Source organism: Eupeodes corollae, chromosome 2 (assembly GCF_945859685.1).
Source record: "Eupeodes corollae chromosome 2, idEupCoro1.1, whole genome shotgun sequence".
NCBI lineage: Eukaryota > Metazoa > Arthropoda > Insecta > Diptera > Syrphidae > Eupeodes > Eupeodes corollae.
In genome coordinates this window covers 67725763-67738906 of record NC_079148.1, presented here as the reverse complement: position 1 = coordinate 67738906, position 13144 = coordinate 67725763, and the positions used below count along the sequence as shown (strand labels likewise).

Below are 13144 nucleotides of genomic sequence, written 5' to 3'. Positions count from 1 at the left end.
TGCAGGATGACCATGGAGAATTCACGCTGCTCCATAAAGGTTGTAAACAGCTTAACAGAACCTTTCGATGTCAAAAAAGTTTTTAGACAAGGTGATGCGCTGTCATGCGATTTTTTTAACATCGTGATTGAAAGAATAGTGCAGAGCTCACACGTCAACACTAGAGGCATTATTTTTCAAAAGTCTGTCCAATTACTGGCATATGCTGATGACATTGACATAATCGGAAGAACTCAGCGTGATGTCAATGGGGCTTTTGTGAGTATTGTGGCAGAGGCGGCAAAAATGGGTTTAACGGTTAATGAGGTCAAAACAAAGTACATTCTGTCGTCTAGAAAGGACATACAACACCGACGTCTTGGTCAAAACGTCACTATTGACAGACGTAACTTTGAGGTAGTCAAGGACTACGTCTACCTAGGCTCCGCTGTAAACGCAGAAAACAACACCAGCGCTGAGATCAAACGCAGAATAACTCTTGCTAACCGCTGTTTCTTTGGACTAAGAAAGCAATTGAGTGGTAAAGTCGTCTCACGAGGGACCAAAATGTTGTTATATAAGACCCTAATCATCCCCGTTCTTCTATACGGTGCAGAAGCATGGGCCATGACAAAAGCGGATGAAAGCACCTTGGGTCGCTTCGAGAGAAAAGTTCTTCGTGTGATCTACGGTCCCGTATGCATCGAAGGGGAGTGGAGTAGAAGATGGAACCACGAATTGTACGGGCTGTACAGCGACGTAGACTTAGCCAGAAGAGTAAAAGTCCAACGACTAAGATGTCTGGGTCACGTAGAGCGCATGGAAACCAATGCTCCTACTCGGAAAGTCTTTGAATCCGCACCCACAGGACAGCGCAGTAGAGGAAGACCGCGGATCAGGTGGCGCGCACAAGTGGAAGGTGACCGCACCCAACTTGGAGCGCGAAACTGGAGACATCTAGCTAGGGACCGAGCTAGATGGAGAAGTTTGTTGGGTGAGGCCCTAGTTCACACAGGACTGTAGCGCCACCTTAAGTAAGTAAGTAAGGAACAATAAAAGTAAAGCTCAATTTCGAAAATGATTGGCAGGATGTACTAATTCGTGTTAAAAACAATTTGTATGAAGATCACGAGTTTAAGGCCTTAAATTCAAGCCAACTTGCTATTCCAAAGAAGAAAGAATTTAAAGGGTTCTTACCTGAAGATTATAGACATTTTTATGAAAACTTTTCATTTAAATAATAAGTTATTCTTTTTTGCTTAATTTAATGTGAAGAAAAGAAAAGCTTGTGATATTTTCTAATGAATTTAAATTAGTATTTATTTTTTTTTTGTTAATATAAATTATAATACGTATATATAATAATAAACTATGAGCATTATCGTTTTAAATCAATAAATTAATTCCACTTATCAGCATAAAAATTATTTTTTTTATATATGAACATCTCCTAAGTTCTTTTTTCATATGAAAATTACAATTTTACCATTTAAAACTATTTCATATAGTAGAGATTCAAAATTGGTAAGACTCTGTCAAATTTCATTACGATACGATTTTGCTTTGAGAAAATATTCAGTTTCTTGTGTCTCCTGTAAAATTTGCAAAATGCGACATAGGAGTAGGAGGTATTCATAGTTAACCGTCAATATATATTTCATAGACTCTAACCCAAACAATAAGAAAAAAAAATATAGATATGTAAATTAAATTATTTAAAATATCAAAATATTTACTACTGACCTAGATTATAAAAAAAAACAACTACAGTTTGTTTACATTTCGTTTTGTATTTTTTGTTGCTTAGAAAAATGCAAATGCATTTTTATCGCTGATATTTTAAATAGCTATTTAAATTACAATCACATGAGATTTTCATATAAAAGCAACAAAAATAAATACAAATTAAATCTCAACTCGTGAGCAAATGCAAAACTTATTAAATAAAATACATTGGCATCAAACTATTAAATATTTCCCCTTATCAGTTGAAGTTGAAATATGAAACAATGAAAAATCGTCAATGAATGGAAATAAACCATACATAGTTTTTTTATTTTGTTTTATAAACGGAATACATAAAGTTGCTTAGTTCAGTGAAATCATGTTCAAATATCTACGAGTAACTCAAATAAAAAGTATAACGAAAATTTAGATACAAAAAGATAGATAGATGTTGTCGAATAAAAAAATTATCTATCAATCAAATTTAAACAACTGTGTTTAACAATGAAAAAAAAACAAAAAAGAAATACCTATTTCTTATCAGTTATCAGAGAGTGAAGAATTTAAGGGAATTTCAAGGCATAGTTAATTTTAAACTTTGGTCGGTTGTGTCACTTGAAAGTATCTTTTAGATTAAAAGTATGTAGTAATTATTACTATCATTAGAACTAAAACGTTTTTTTATTTGTATCTTTTCGTCGATAACAATTGATCGTATAGTGATCCAGGTTTTCTATTCGCTTGGACTGTTTGTCTGTTTATAGATCGCTTTGCCACTACCGCCGCCGCCGGTCAGTTATGTTCCTATTCGCCTGATTGAGATACAAATCTGATAGACCGCATCAGCTGCTATAACGATGGAAACATCAGCTTCTATTATCTATCTGTAGATACAGGTACGACGCTACGATGGTTGGCAGCAGCAGATGTAGAGCTGTAGCTGTATAACGAAGTTGTAAGGGGTAGCAGCTATTCTATTATCATCATTCGATCGTCAGTTTTATCGAATTTATGATAATTATCATTCCGTCATTCGCACTCTAACTGTTGGCCTCCTACACCTTTATTACGATCGTTGTCGCTCGCGTCAGTCTGATCGCCGCCGCACCGGCCGGCCACTCGTCCGCTCGAACTGATTTGATATTCACATCGCGCTTAACTTTGCGATCTCATTCCGTTTTGAATCGTTCGCCTTGTAGCACACATATATTTATATTTATGGATTTTGAATAAATTTTTGCAAAATAAGTTTTATTTTTTTAATATTTTATTTTGTATGCTTTTAATTCGATGATCTGATACTCTGAAGTTTAAAAAAAAAAACACCGCGGTTTAAGGGTTTTTACGGAAAAAAATAAGTAGCTTACGCATAATTTTGTTTTTATTCTACAACATTTTGATGGTGAAGATATATTTTTATGTTTAAAGAAAGTTTTAAGTTTGATGAAAGTTTGTTTACGATCCTCATAAATTTTTTTTAAATTGTGATAAATTTTCTTTGGAGTGACATCTCAACTGCGACAAAGGTTCCACTAACTTAATGGTCCTGTCTTGTGCGTATTTAAAGGTACTTAAATTTGTTTTTACTTAAATTTTAAAAATGTTTGCTAACTATGTGTAATATTTGTTATTAATCCGCATTGATTCATTCATGTTTGTTAAACTAAAATGTATGTTACATGGTTTCATTTCTAAGTATGAAATTCACAAACAAATATATGCATAAAGTTTTGATTGTTGGTAATTGGAAACTCGTGTTGAGGATCATCTTTATATTTTGTGCGGTCAGATTTTTAAAATTGTTTAATAAATTTATTGTTCCGAACCACTTATTGATATTATTACGATTGGTTATGAATGAATGAAATGTACATACTTACATATATTTGCTTGTTTTGTTGTAGATTAAATTACTTTAATTATTTGTGAAAAAATGTGATTAAATTAATATTCTAGTATACCTACTCATGTTTATTATTTAGTGCAGTGGGGCGTATGTGGAATATTTTGTTTTTTAATTTATAGTCAACGGAAAATTATTAAATATTCAGTTTTAAATGCAAACATTTAATGTATCATTTTTACTATATTAAAGTTTTTTTGAAATTTCTGTTTCATTTATTATTCCGTTGGCATATTTGAAACAATGGCGAATCCACGGGGGGGGGGAGTCGTAGGGGTCATGACCAAACCCCCCCCACACCCTGGGAGATAACTTGTTTGCTTTTTCGTAAGAAATCCCTTCAATTAAAAACTAATCGTATTGGGTTAATGGATATGACCCCCATTATATTTTGAATTATTTTTTTTTTGTATATGAATACAACATTTGTATTTTACTTCCTTAAACTTTGTTGCTAAAAGTACTACTTTTGACTGGAGATTGGACCAGGAACATAATATGAATAGGATATTCAGCCCTATTCCAAAAACACAGCACAAATTCATCAACTTTTGACCAATTGACGATCCAGGGGAGGGTCATATGGGCCAAATAGCTTATACAGTTAAGTTGTATAGATAAAGATTTCATTTAAAGATTTATTAGTAATTTAACGACATTCACCAAAAAGTAGGTTGCTTTCAAAAACATCTCAAATTTTTATTTTCACTCAATTTAGAACTTGAAAAAATTTAAGTCATGCTTTAAAATATTTTCATAAAAAATGTTTCTAAGAAAAAGAGCAAATATTGAAGTTCTTAACAAGATACCTTGAATAAGAGATCATCAATTTTATATTAAGATGCCTTTGAATTCCTTAAACTAGCCTTCAATTTTATTATTACATTTTTTTGACACACATAAATAGTGATTATTGACGTGATTTTTTCTGCGACATATAGGAACTATATAGCAAGTTTTGCATTAGTAAACAATTTCAAACTAGAGTTTTTAATCAAATATGACATTACGACGGTAGAGAAGTCGAAAAAAGTGGGTACCTAGATTCCTTCCGTCTGTCTGTCTTTCCTGGCCCCTACAGTCCAAGCAAGTTCTGATTGAAATTAAGATTTTCAGCTGATTAGTGTAGGAAGTTTTTATCATTTCATTAATACAAAAAATAACAGCAGTCCCCACATAAATTTTTTGGTTCAATCATGTGAATTTTCTAAAAACTTTCTCAAAATTTTCTGTTTTTAATTTGGCTTCTTTCTACAACAAAAACATATTTTCGTTTTGCTCCAGAAGGGTACCCCTCAAAAAATCTTTATTTTGTTTTTAAGATTTCTCAAGAACTAATGGAACGATTTCAAAATTCTTCTCTTTCTGTGCAAGCTCTTGTCAATGATCAAATTGATGATGATTTTTTATGACCAAAAAAATTGTTTTTTTTTTTTTTTATTTTAAATAAAATACTAATTTTGTTTACAAAACTTGATATCTCAGAAAGGGGACAAAATTTTTTTAGGAAATTTAAATGTAAAATAATCATTAATAAGCTCTTTATTTAGTGCTTATACCAAAAATATTTTTAAGACAAAATTTAAAATGATTTTCGAAAAAATAGGTTAATCTAGATTTTTTGACAAATAAAATGGCATTTAAATTATTGAGAAGAACTTATTTTGGAGGTATGTACATTTTTAAACCTTTAAATATAGGCAATATTTTTAAACAGACTTGTTGGAAGAAATTATCAAGTTCTTGCGACCTTTCAAGACTGGTTTTTTGTTGAATACAAAAGATCTTAAAAAATTAAATAAATCTACTTTTTGAAGTGAATTTGCTTTGGATGCTCTAGAACTGAGATTCAAACATGAATTTCAATAATACAAATGTCCAAAAAATCAAGTGACACTTTTGTTAAACTAATGGCTAACTGAAAAACATATAGTAAACGTTTCATATCTATTGATATAAATACTTTGAAACGTGTAATTTGTGAGAGCTACAAAACTTTTCTTCCCAACTTATTTGGTTACCTACCTTACTTTGTTTTAATTTAATTTTTTTAGATAAATTATGTTCTTAAATACAACTATTTCCTTGAACTCAAGAACCAAACCTTTTTGTCTCTACAATTTTTAAGTTTTGTCAACGCCTTTATAACATCCAAATAAGCAGATTGATAACGATAGTAATAAGAGATTCCCGGAAATTAAGTTCGGAAAAACTACGTCAGAAAAAGCCCGACATTTTTACATTCAAATCTTCTCTCATTTTCTGAATTTTTAAATTTTTGCAGCGTTCTTGGCATTAATAAAAATGAAAACTAGAAAAGGGTGTATTGTTTTTGGAATAAAGCAACGTTTCAAAACAATTTCCTACATTTCGGCGCGAAATGCACCAAAAACCCTCTAAGCTATTGTATTTTAACTCTTAAATATGGCATATTTAGACAACTGTTCGAGTCTTGGAATGCTTTCTAAATAATTTGATAGCTAAAGTTGTCATATCCGCCCTTGATTTGAAATTATAGTAAATTACTTGAAATTTACTTAAAGTAGTGAGAGAAATAAAACATAAGAAAAGTAGAAAATTTGTAGTGTATTGAATAATTTGAGATTATTTAAAAGAAATACCTATGAAGATAATAAAGCATGTTACTTATAAAAACATACAAATTTATATTTATATGTAATTCAGTGGACTGCGAAGTTTTTGGAATTTTTTAATGTTTGGTTTTTAGTACATTAAATAATAATTCGGCCTAAATGGAACTTATTTTTTTTTGCATGAAAGTGTTAACCAAGAAACTGGCACATGACGAACCCACACAATATAAATGAAAAGTTCATATTACCTTGAAATGTGACGTGATGATATTGCTTTCAAATAGTGCTAAACGTTCATAGTGTCATAAGCTTTAATATTTCATATTATCTTTATTTAAGTTATCCAATTTGGGTTAAATAATTGGTCAGTATTATGTTTTGTTGATAGGAAATAGGAACTGTTAATATACCGTCGGCTCATAAAAACCTATTTTTGCACTAGTTACATTTTATTGTTTGGGGTCGACTTAACTTCTTCGAAAAGAAGTTAATATGAATATTTTTACAGGACCTTTTTACTTAAAAAAAAATGACTACAGAGTTTTCCATTGAGTTATTAAGAAGAGTGTATTTTTAGGAGAAATTCATGAATGTTTATTTTATTTATAGTGGAATGTATACAATTAACAAAGAAAAATGAAAACAAAAATCAGCTTAACGGTTGCGACGGCTCCAATGGCATCACCATACCATTTTCATGAAGTTTTTCATAGCCAAATTGTATATATGTATGTCGCTGTTTGTTCTCCAAAACTTCACCAATTTCCCCTTGTAAAAATGGCATGGATCTTATATTTCAAGAGGCATTAAAGGTGTTAAATTATAAGATCTATGTGACCAATTTTAATTACCTATTTAAGAAATAACACGGTCAGGTAACTTTTTAGACAAAAACCATATTGTAATTTTATCAATTTCACTTAATATATACTTTTTTTTAAATAATTTACAGGCACTTAAGGGGTTATTAGTTCCTTTTATATGTAAATATTTAAACACAATGCGAGCGTTAGGAAAATAGGGAAGGATTTATTTATTTATTTATACATCAATATGAGATTTAAAAATCTACAACTAGACTATTGCATAAATATTTACATGTGTACAATTTATTAAATAAACTTAATTTAAATAAAAATATTTAAAATATAATTAATATGAAAAATATAAACAAATAAAATGTATAATTAATTTGTTTAATACATAATTAAAATATAAAATCAATTGAAATGAAAATAGAGTAATAGTTTATTTTTCAAAGAAGATCTACTTAATTGAAAATGCAAATCAATACAATTTAAAATTAAGTTAGTTTCTTTGACACAGCGGGTTATTGGTTTATTTTTCGGGTAATTAACTTTGCGTACATCTTCTCGAAACAAACAACGTATTCCCCCTTAGTACAACAGAGAGCTCCGTAGCCTAAGAAATACCCATAACAAGCTTTGGAAGATCATTTTACAGTCGAAATCTGGTAATGATCACAACAACTATCTTCTCACCTATAATTCTTTCTCTGAATTAAGGTAATCCCTTTATAACCAATACCTTAACCATTTTTCAAGTTTATAAATGTCAAACGAAAATCTGATGGGTTTCAACCTTTGATGAGTTTCTCCAACATCCTCTCCTCTGATCCAACAACCATATCAAATTTATTTGCTAATTACTTTAGCAAATCGTATGCTGAACATCTGCATGATTCTGATCCACACTACTTTAGTTATTTAGATGGTTGCACTCAAACTTTTCTTTCATCGTTAACAAAAACTGAAGAAATGGTACTTGCCAAAATCTTAAGCCTCAAAGAAAACTTTAGCCCTAGTCCTGATGGAGTCCCATCAGTTGTTCTAAAAAAATTTGTGCATTCTCTGTCAAAGCACTGCACTCTTTGATTTCTCTCTTCCCCAAGGTGTGTTTCCTCATATATGGAAAGATTCATTTATATTTCCCATTTATAAACAAGGCAATAAAACTGAAAATAACAATTAAAGACCTATTGCGAAACTTTCATGCATTCCAAAACCTTTTGAAAGCTAAGTTTATGATTCCTTTTATTTCCATTGCAAGCCTTTATTCTCCCCAGCTCAACATGGTTTTCTTAAAGGTAGATCCACTACGACTAACTTAATTGAATTTATATCCAACGTTTTGTCAGCCCTTGAGAATGGCAAAGAAGTTGATGTTGTATATGTTACCGGAAATGTATGTAATCCGTCGTTATATATAATTCCTAGGAAATGTATACAATGCCAAAAATCGCCAGGAAATGTGTGAATTAATTCTTTTTATACACATTGCCTAGGAATTCTATAAATCTCCTAAGCAGCAATAGGAATTGTATATAAATCCCATACTTCTCCGCTTTTTATCGGAAATGTATATAATGTGTCATTATATACAATACAAATTTATACACAAATTTATACTTGTTTATCAAGACCACCTTACAAAATTTGTGGTACTAAGACCACTTAAATCTAAACGAGCTGAAGAGGTGGCGTATATAATATTAGACATATTTACTCTACTGGGTGCTCCAGCCATTCTACAGTCCGACAATGGCACAGAGTTTTCCAACAAAGTAATCGAAAATTTAAAAATATATTGGCCTACCTTAAAAATTATAAATGGTAAGCCCAGGCATTCGCAAAGCCAGGGAAGTGTGGAAAGGGCGAATCAGGATATCGAAAATATGCTTACCACTTGGATGCAAGACAATAATAATTCACATTGGAGCGAGGGTATAAAGTTTGTTCAACTCATGAAAAACAGGGCTTTTCACGCTGAAATTAAGCAAATCCTTATGAAGCCCTTTTTGGATGTAAAATTAAGGTAGGTCTACAGTTACCAAATGATTTCACGCAAAACATCGAAACTGAAGAAGATTTAGAGAAAATCATTGAAAACTATGAACAGAATGGTGAAGAAGATCCCAAGGCATCAACGACTAAACTTAATGTAGATATGATAGAACCAATCTCAGTCTGTAATAATTTAGATCAGTGTGAGACCAGCACAGTTCCTTCAGCCAGTGCATATAATAAGGAATGCATTGTCTGTTCAAAAGAAACGACCGAAGCTCACACTTGTAGACAATGCGGATGTGCACTCCACTCAATTTGTTCTGTAGCAGAAGAGGCAACGAAAGGACAGGGGTCCAAACTGCTCTGTCTATTATGTTCAAAAAATGTAGTACTGCACAAAAATCGTCATTCTGCTAAGCAAAATCTGCAACAACAGGCAGGAAAAATGTTAAAAATAAGTGACAACAAGTTTCCTTCTGTGTTCATAGCAACTTCTGTAAGGATTTCCGTACCAGAAGTCGACCGAGGACGTGGTGACGCCCGAAATATTATAGGTGTAATCTTAAATAAAACAGATAACGAGCTTTATCAGATTGGAACAAAGAATGGAATCATAAAACAATTGTATTCTAGATCTGAATTCAGTGTGTGCCCTAGAAATATTCTGGATACCAAAGAGGTACCTAGTACCGAAATTTCACTACGCACAGTTGTGTTATTTCATTTTTAGTTAGTATGTTTTATTTTTCCAGATTTTTGATATGCATACATAATATTTATTTAACACATTTCCTAGCGTTGTTAAGCAGTTGTATACAATTCCTAGGAAATATATACATTTCCTAGGAAAAATGTATTGTTAATAATCTTTTATAAATCTTTTTATACATTTCCTAAATAGACTCGACATTGTATATATTTCCTAGGAATTGTATATAATTCCTAGGTTTCATACATTTCCGGTAACATATACACTGATTACAGTAAAGCCTTTGATAAAATATCCCATAAGATAATTTATCCCAAACTAAGAGCCCTGGGCTTTCTATCTATATTTATTAACTGGGTAAGCTCCTATGTTGCAAATAGAACTTATAGAGTCCTTTTCCGTAACTCAGTCTCCAGTTTTATACATGCAACTTCTTGAGTCCCACAAGGTAGTCACCTTGGCCCCCTTCTCTTAGTCTTATCTGCTAATGATTTCTGTCTTAAATTAAAAAAATCAGATATCCTAATGTTTGCGGATGATAAGAAAATTTTTAAGATTAACTCTACTCCATCTGATTCCTTACTTTTACAAAATGATCTTAATATCTTTATTGTTTGGTGCATGCATAATTTCCTAGAGTTAAATGTAGGTAAATGTATACTACTTCCTTAATGACGCCGTCAACGTAGTCGATTCTATTAGAGATCTGGGTATTATGTGTGACAAAAACCTGAATTTCCATTCCCATTTTGACCAAATCATTAATAAAGCTAATAGATCTCTCGGTTTTATTAAGAGATGGTCAAAAGAATTTTCCAACCCCTATGTAGCTAGAGCGCTTAACATTTCCCTAGTCCGTCCTCATCTTGAATATGCATGCCAAGTATGGTCTCCCTTTTATGAAAACCATGCACTCAGAATTGAAAGACGTTTCGTTCGATTTGCCCTATGTGGTCTCCCCTGGGATGAATGTTAAGCTAAGTTAAGTTATGTTCAGTTATAGCTTGTATTAAGCTGAATAAATAAATTCAAAGTTGACATCACAGAAAACATTTAACGTCTATTTTCAAGTGATTGAAAAGCTAACAGTTGGCATCTAGTTTTGTATGATGGAGTTTCGATGTTCCACAAAAATTGGAAGCATGGAATTTGCTTTGGTTAAGTTAAGTTTAGGGTCAAAAACTACACCAAAATCTTTCTTCTCTCTTAATCTTTCTAGAACTTGATTCTCAATTTTCTATTTAAAGATGATTTCATAAAAGTTGCGGCAAACAGAAAAACATTGACATTTAGCGACATTTAAATATAATTGGTTATTTGTGCACCATTTCGCAATGGAAATATCGTCTTGTAAGAGATGACAGTCATTAATAGATTTATGCAACGAAAAAACTTTAAGTCATCGGCGAAAAGAAGTTGACTAGAATTGAGGAAAATACGTAGTAAGTCATTTATAAAAATTAGAAAAAGAAGTTGTCCAAGATGGCTACCTTGGGGCACACCAGATGAAAATAAAATTGGTTTTGAGAGAACTTCGTCAATGCAAACAAATTGAACTCGACCCTTAAGATAAGATTCCAAGCATTTCAAAAAGTTAGAATGAAATCCAAAGTTTTTAAATTTCTTAATTAAAATTGAGTGACTTACTCTATAATATGCCTTTGAAAAATCGGTATAAATTACGTCAATTTGATGTCCTTCTTAGCAGTACCCGTAGCATGATAGTTAGTGCGTTGGACTGTCATGCAAGGGGTCTTGGGTTCAATCCCTGCCTGTGCCACCTTAATTTAAAACAATTAATTTTCACGGGTACTGCCTCTTGCGAGGAATTGACAAATCCTTCAAGAGTAATTCTTGTCATGAAAAAGTGCTTTCTCAAACTAGCCGTTCGGATTCGGCCTAAAATTGTAGGTCCCTTCCATTCCATTCCTGACAACAGTACTCGCACACAGGAATGGTTGAGAGTTGTAAGTCACTAGGCCCTGGTTCACAACGGACTGTTGCGCCACCCCATTTGATTTTTTTTTGTTTACATATTTGTCCTAAACAATTACAAAATTCAAATTTTGATTATTCTGTGCTTCTTAAAGTTAAAAAATAACCATTCAAGTATATATTAAAAAGCCTTTAAAGGGCTACATTTTAAAACAATGAAGCTTAAAGAACTTATTCAGAACTTGTTTTGATTCATACGTTTAAAGTAACCGTAAATTTGGACATAACTTTGCAGCTAACAGCTAAAAATAATAATATTTATTCTTAGCACCTTTTAAGTATTTTCGCATGCGTCATTTAATACTTAAATAAACTTTTATGAATAAGGTTATTTAAGGCAAAAACTTACAAACTTAATTAAAACTTGTTGTGAAATTAATTATATATTTATTATGTAACAACAGAAGTTATTTATAAACGTGGGTCAGTTATTGGTCGTTCAGGACAAATTAAAACAATTAAAAGAATTGTTGTCTCAAAGCCTTGCAGATAAATAAAATTACATCTTTTTATTTTGAAGTATTTGCTTTTAATTTTTTTGTCAGCAATTTCGTCTTTTTACTGTTTGATTAAATATAACTTTTTGCAAACAAATATATCACTTCATATTTAAATAATAAAATAGACTTGAACATTTTGATTCCATCGATTGTGATCATTCGGATTATATTATTTTTCACGTAAGCCCAAAGAAAATAGCAAAAGGATTTCAAATGATAAGAACTTGGTGTTTTCATGATCAACTGTTCTGGAAACAATACTGTCAGGAAACGTTTGCATATTTATTTATTTATAAATTCGTTAAATACTAACGTTAACAATTCTTAATATATGCTTAAAATCTAAAAACTTAAACTAGGCTGTTGAAAAATTTTAATTTGCAATTTATACTTTTTATATTATCATTAGGTGAATTTATACAAGAGTAAAATTTATTATAGATTACAATTAATTGATTTAAGGGGCTATGTACAGTGTACACCATAGTTTGATCTGCTAAAATTAGTATTCAATGGTTTCTGAAGTTTTATACTTGAACGACTAAAACTAAAGTATAAACTACCAAGAACTGATGGTGATGAAATTTGACCGTTTATTATTCCAACAATAAAACAAAACTGCAAGTACTTTCTATGATTTGTCAAAGAAGGAAGATTTATGAGAGAAAGTCTTTATGAATAAGGCGGTAATGTTTGAATATCATGAAACCACGGAAGGGATCGTAGACAAAACCGCAAAAATCTTTTCTGAATGCCTTCGAGTCTTGTGACGTGTATGGCGTTGAAGGTGACCTTACTGTACAAGCATATTCCAGGAATGGTCTCACAAATGAAACAAAAAGTAATTTTAAAACATAAGGATCACGGAAATCACGGCCAAATCTCTTAATAAAACCTAGAACTCTATTTGCTTTTTTAACTATAAAGTTAAT

The 13144-nt window shown here is 31.4% G+C and overlaps 1 protein-coding gene across 1 annotated transcript in view; it reads left to right on the top strand.

Annotated features, from left to right (window-relative positions):
- The first annotated feature begins 2642 nt into the window (after positions 1 to 2642).
- Positions 2643 to 13144, top strand: part of LOC129947664 (myogenesis-regulating glycosidase) — an 86084-nt gene continuing 75582 nt past the window's right edge. The window contains exon 1 of the mRNA XM_056058296.1: positions 2643 to 3271. The gene's annotated coding sequence lies outside the window, so the exon portion shown is untranslated. The remainder of the gene's footprint in view (positions 3272 to 13144) is intronic.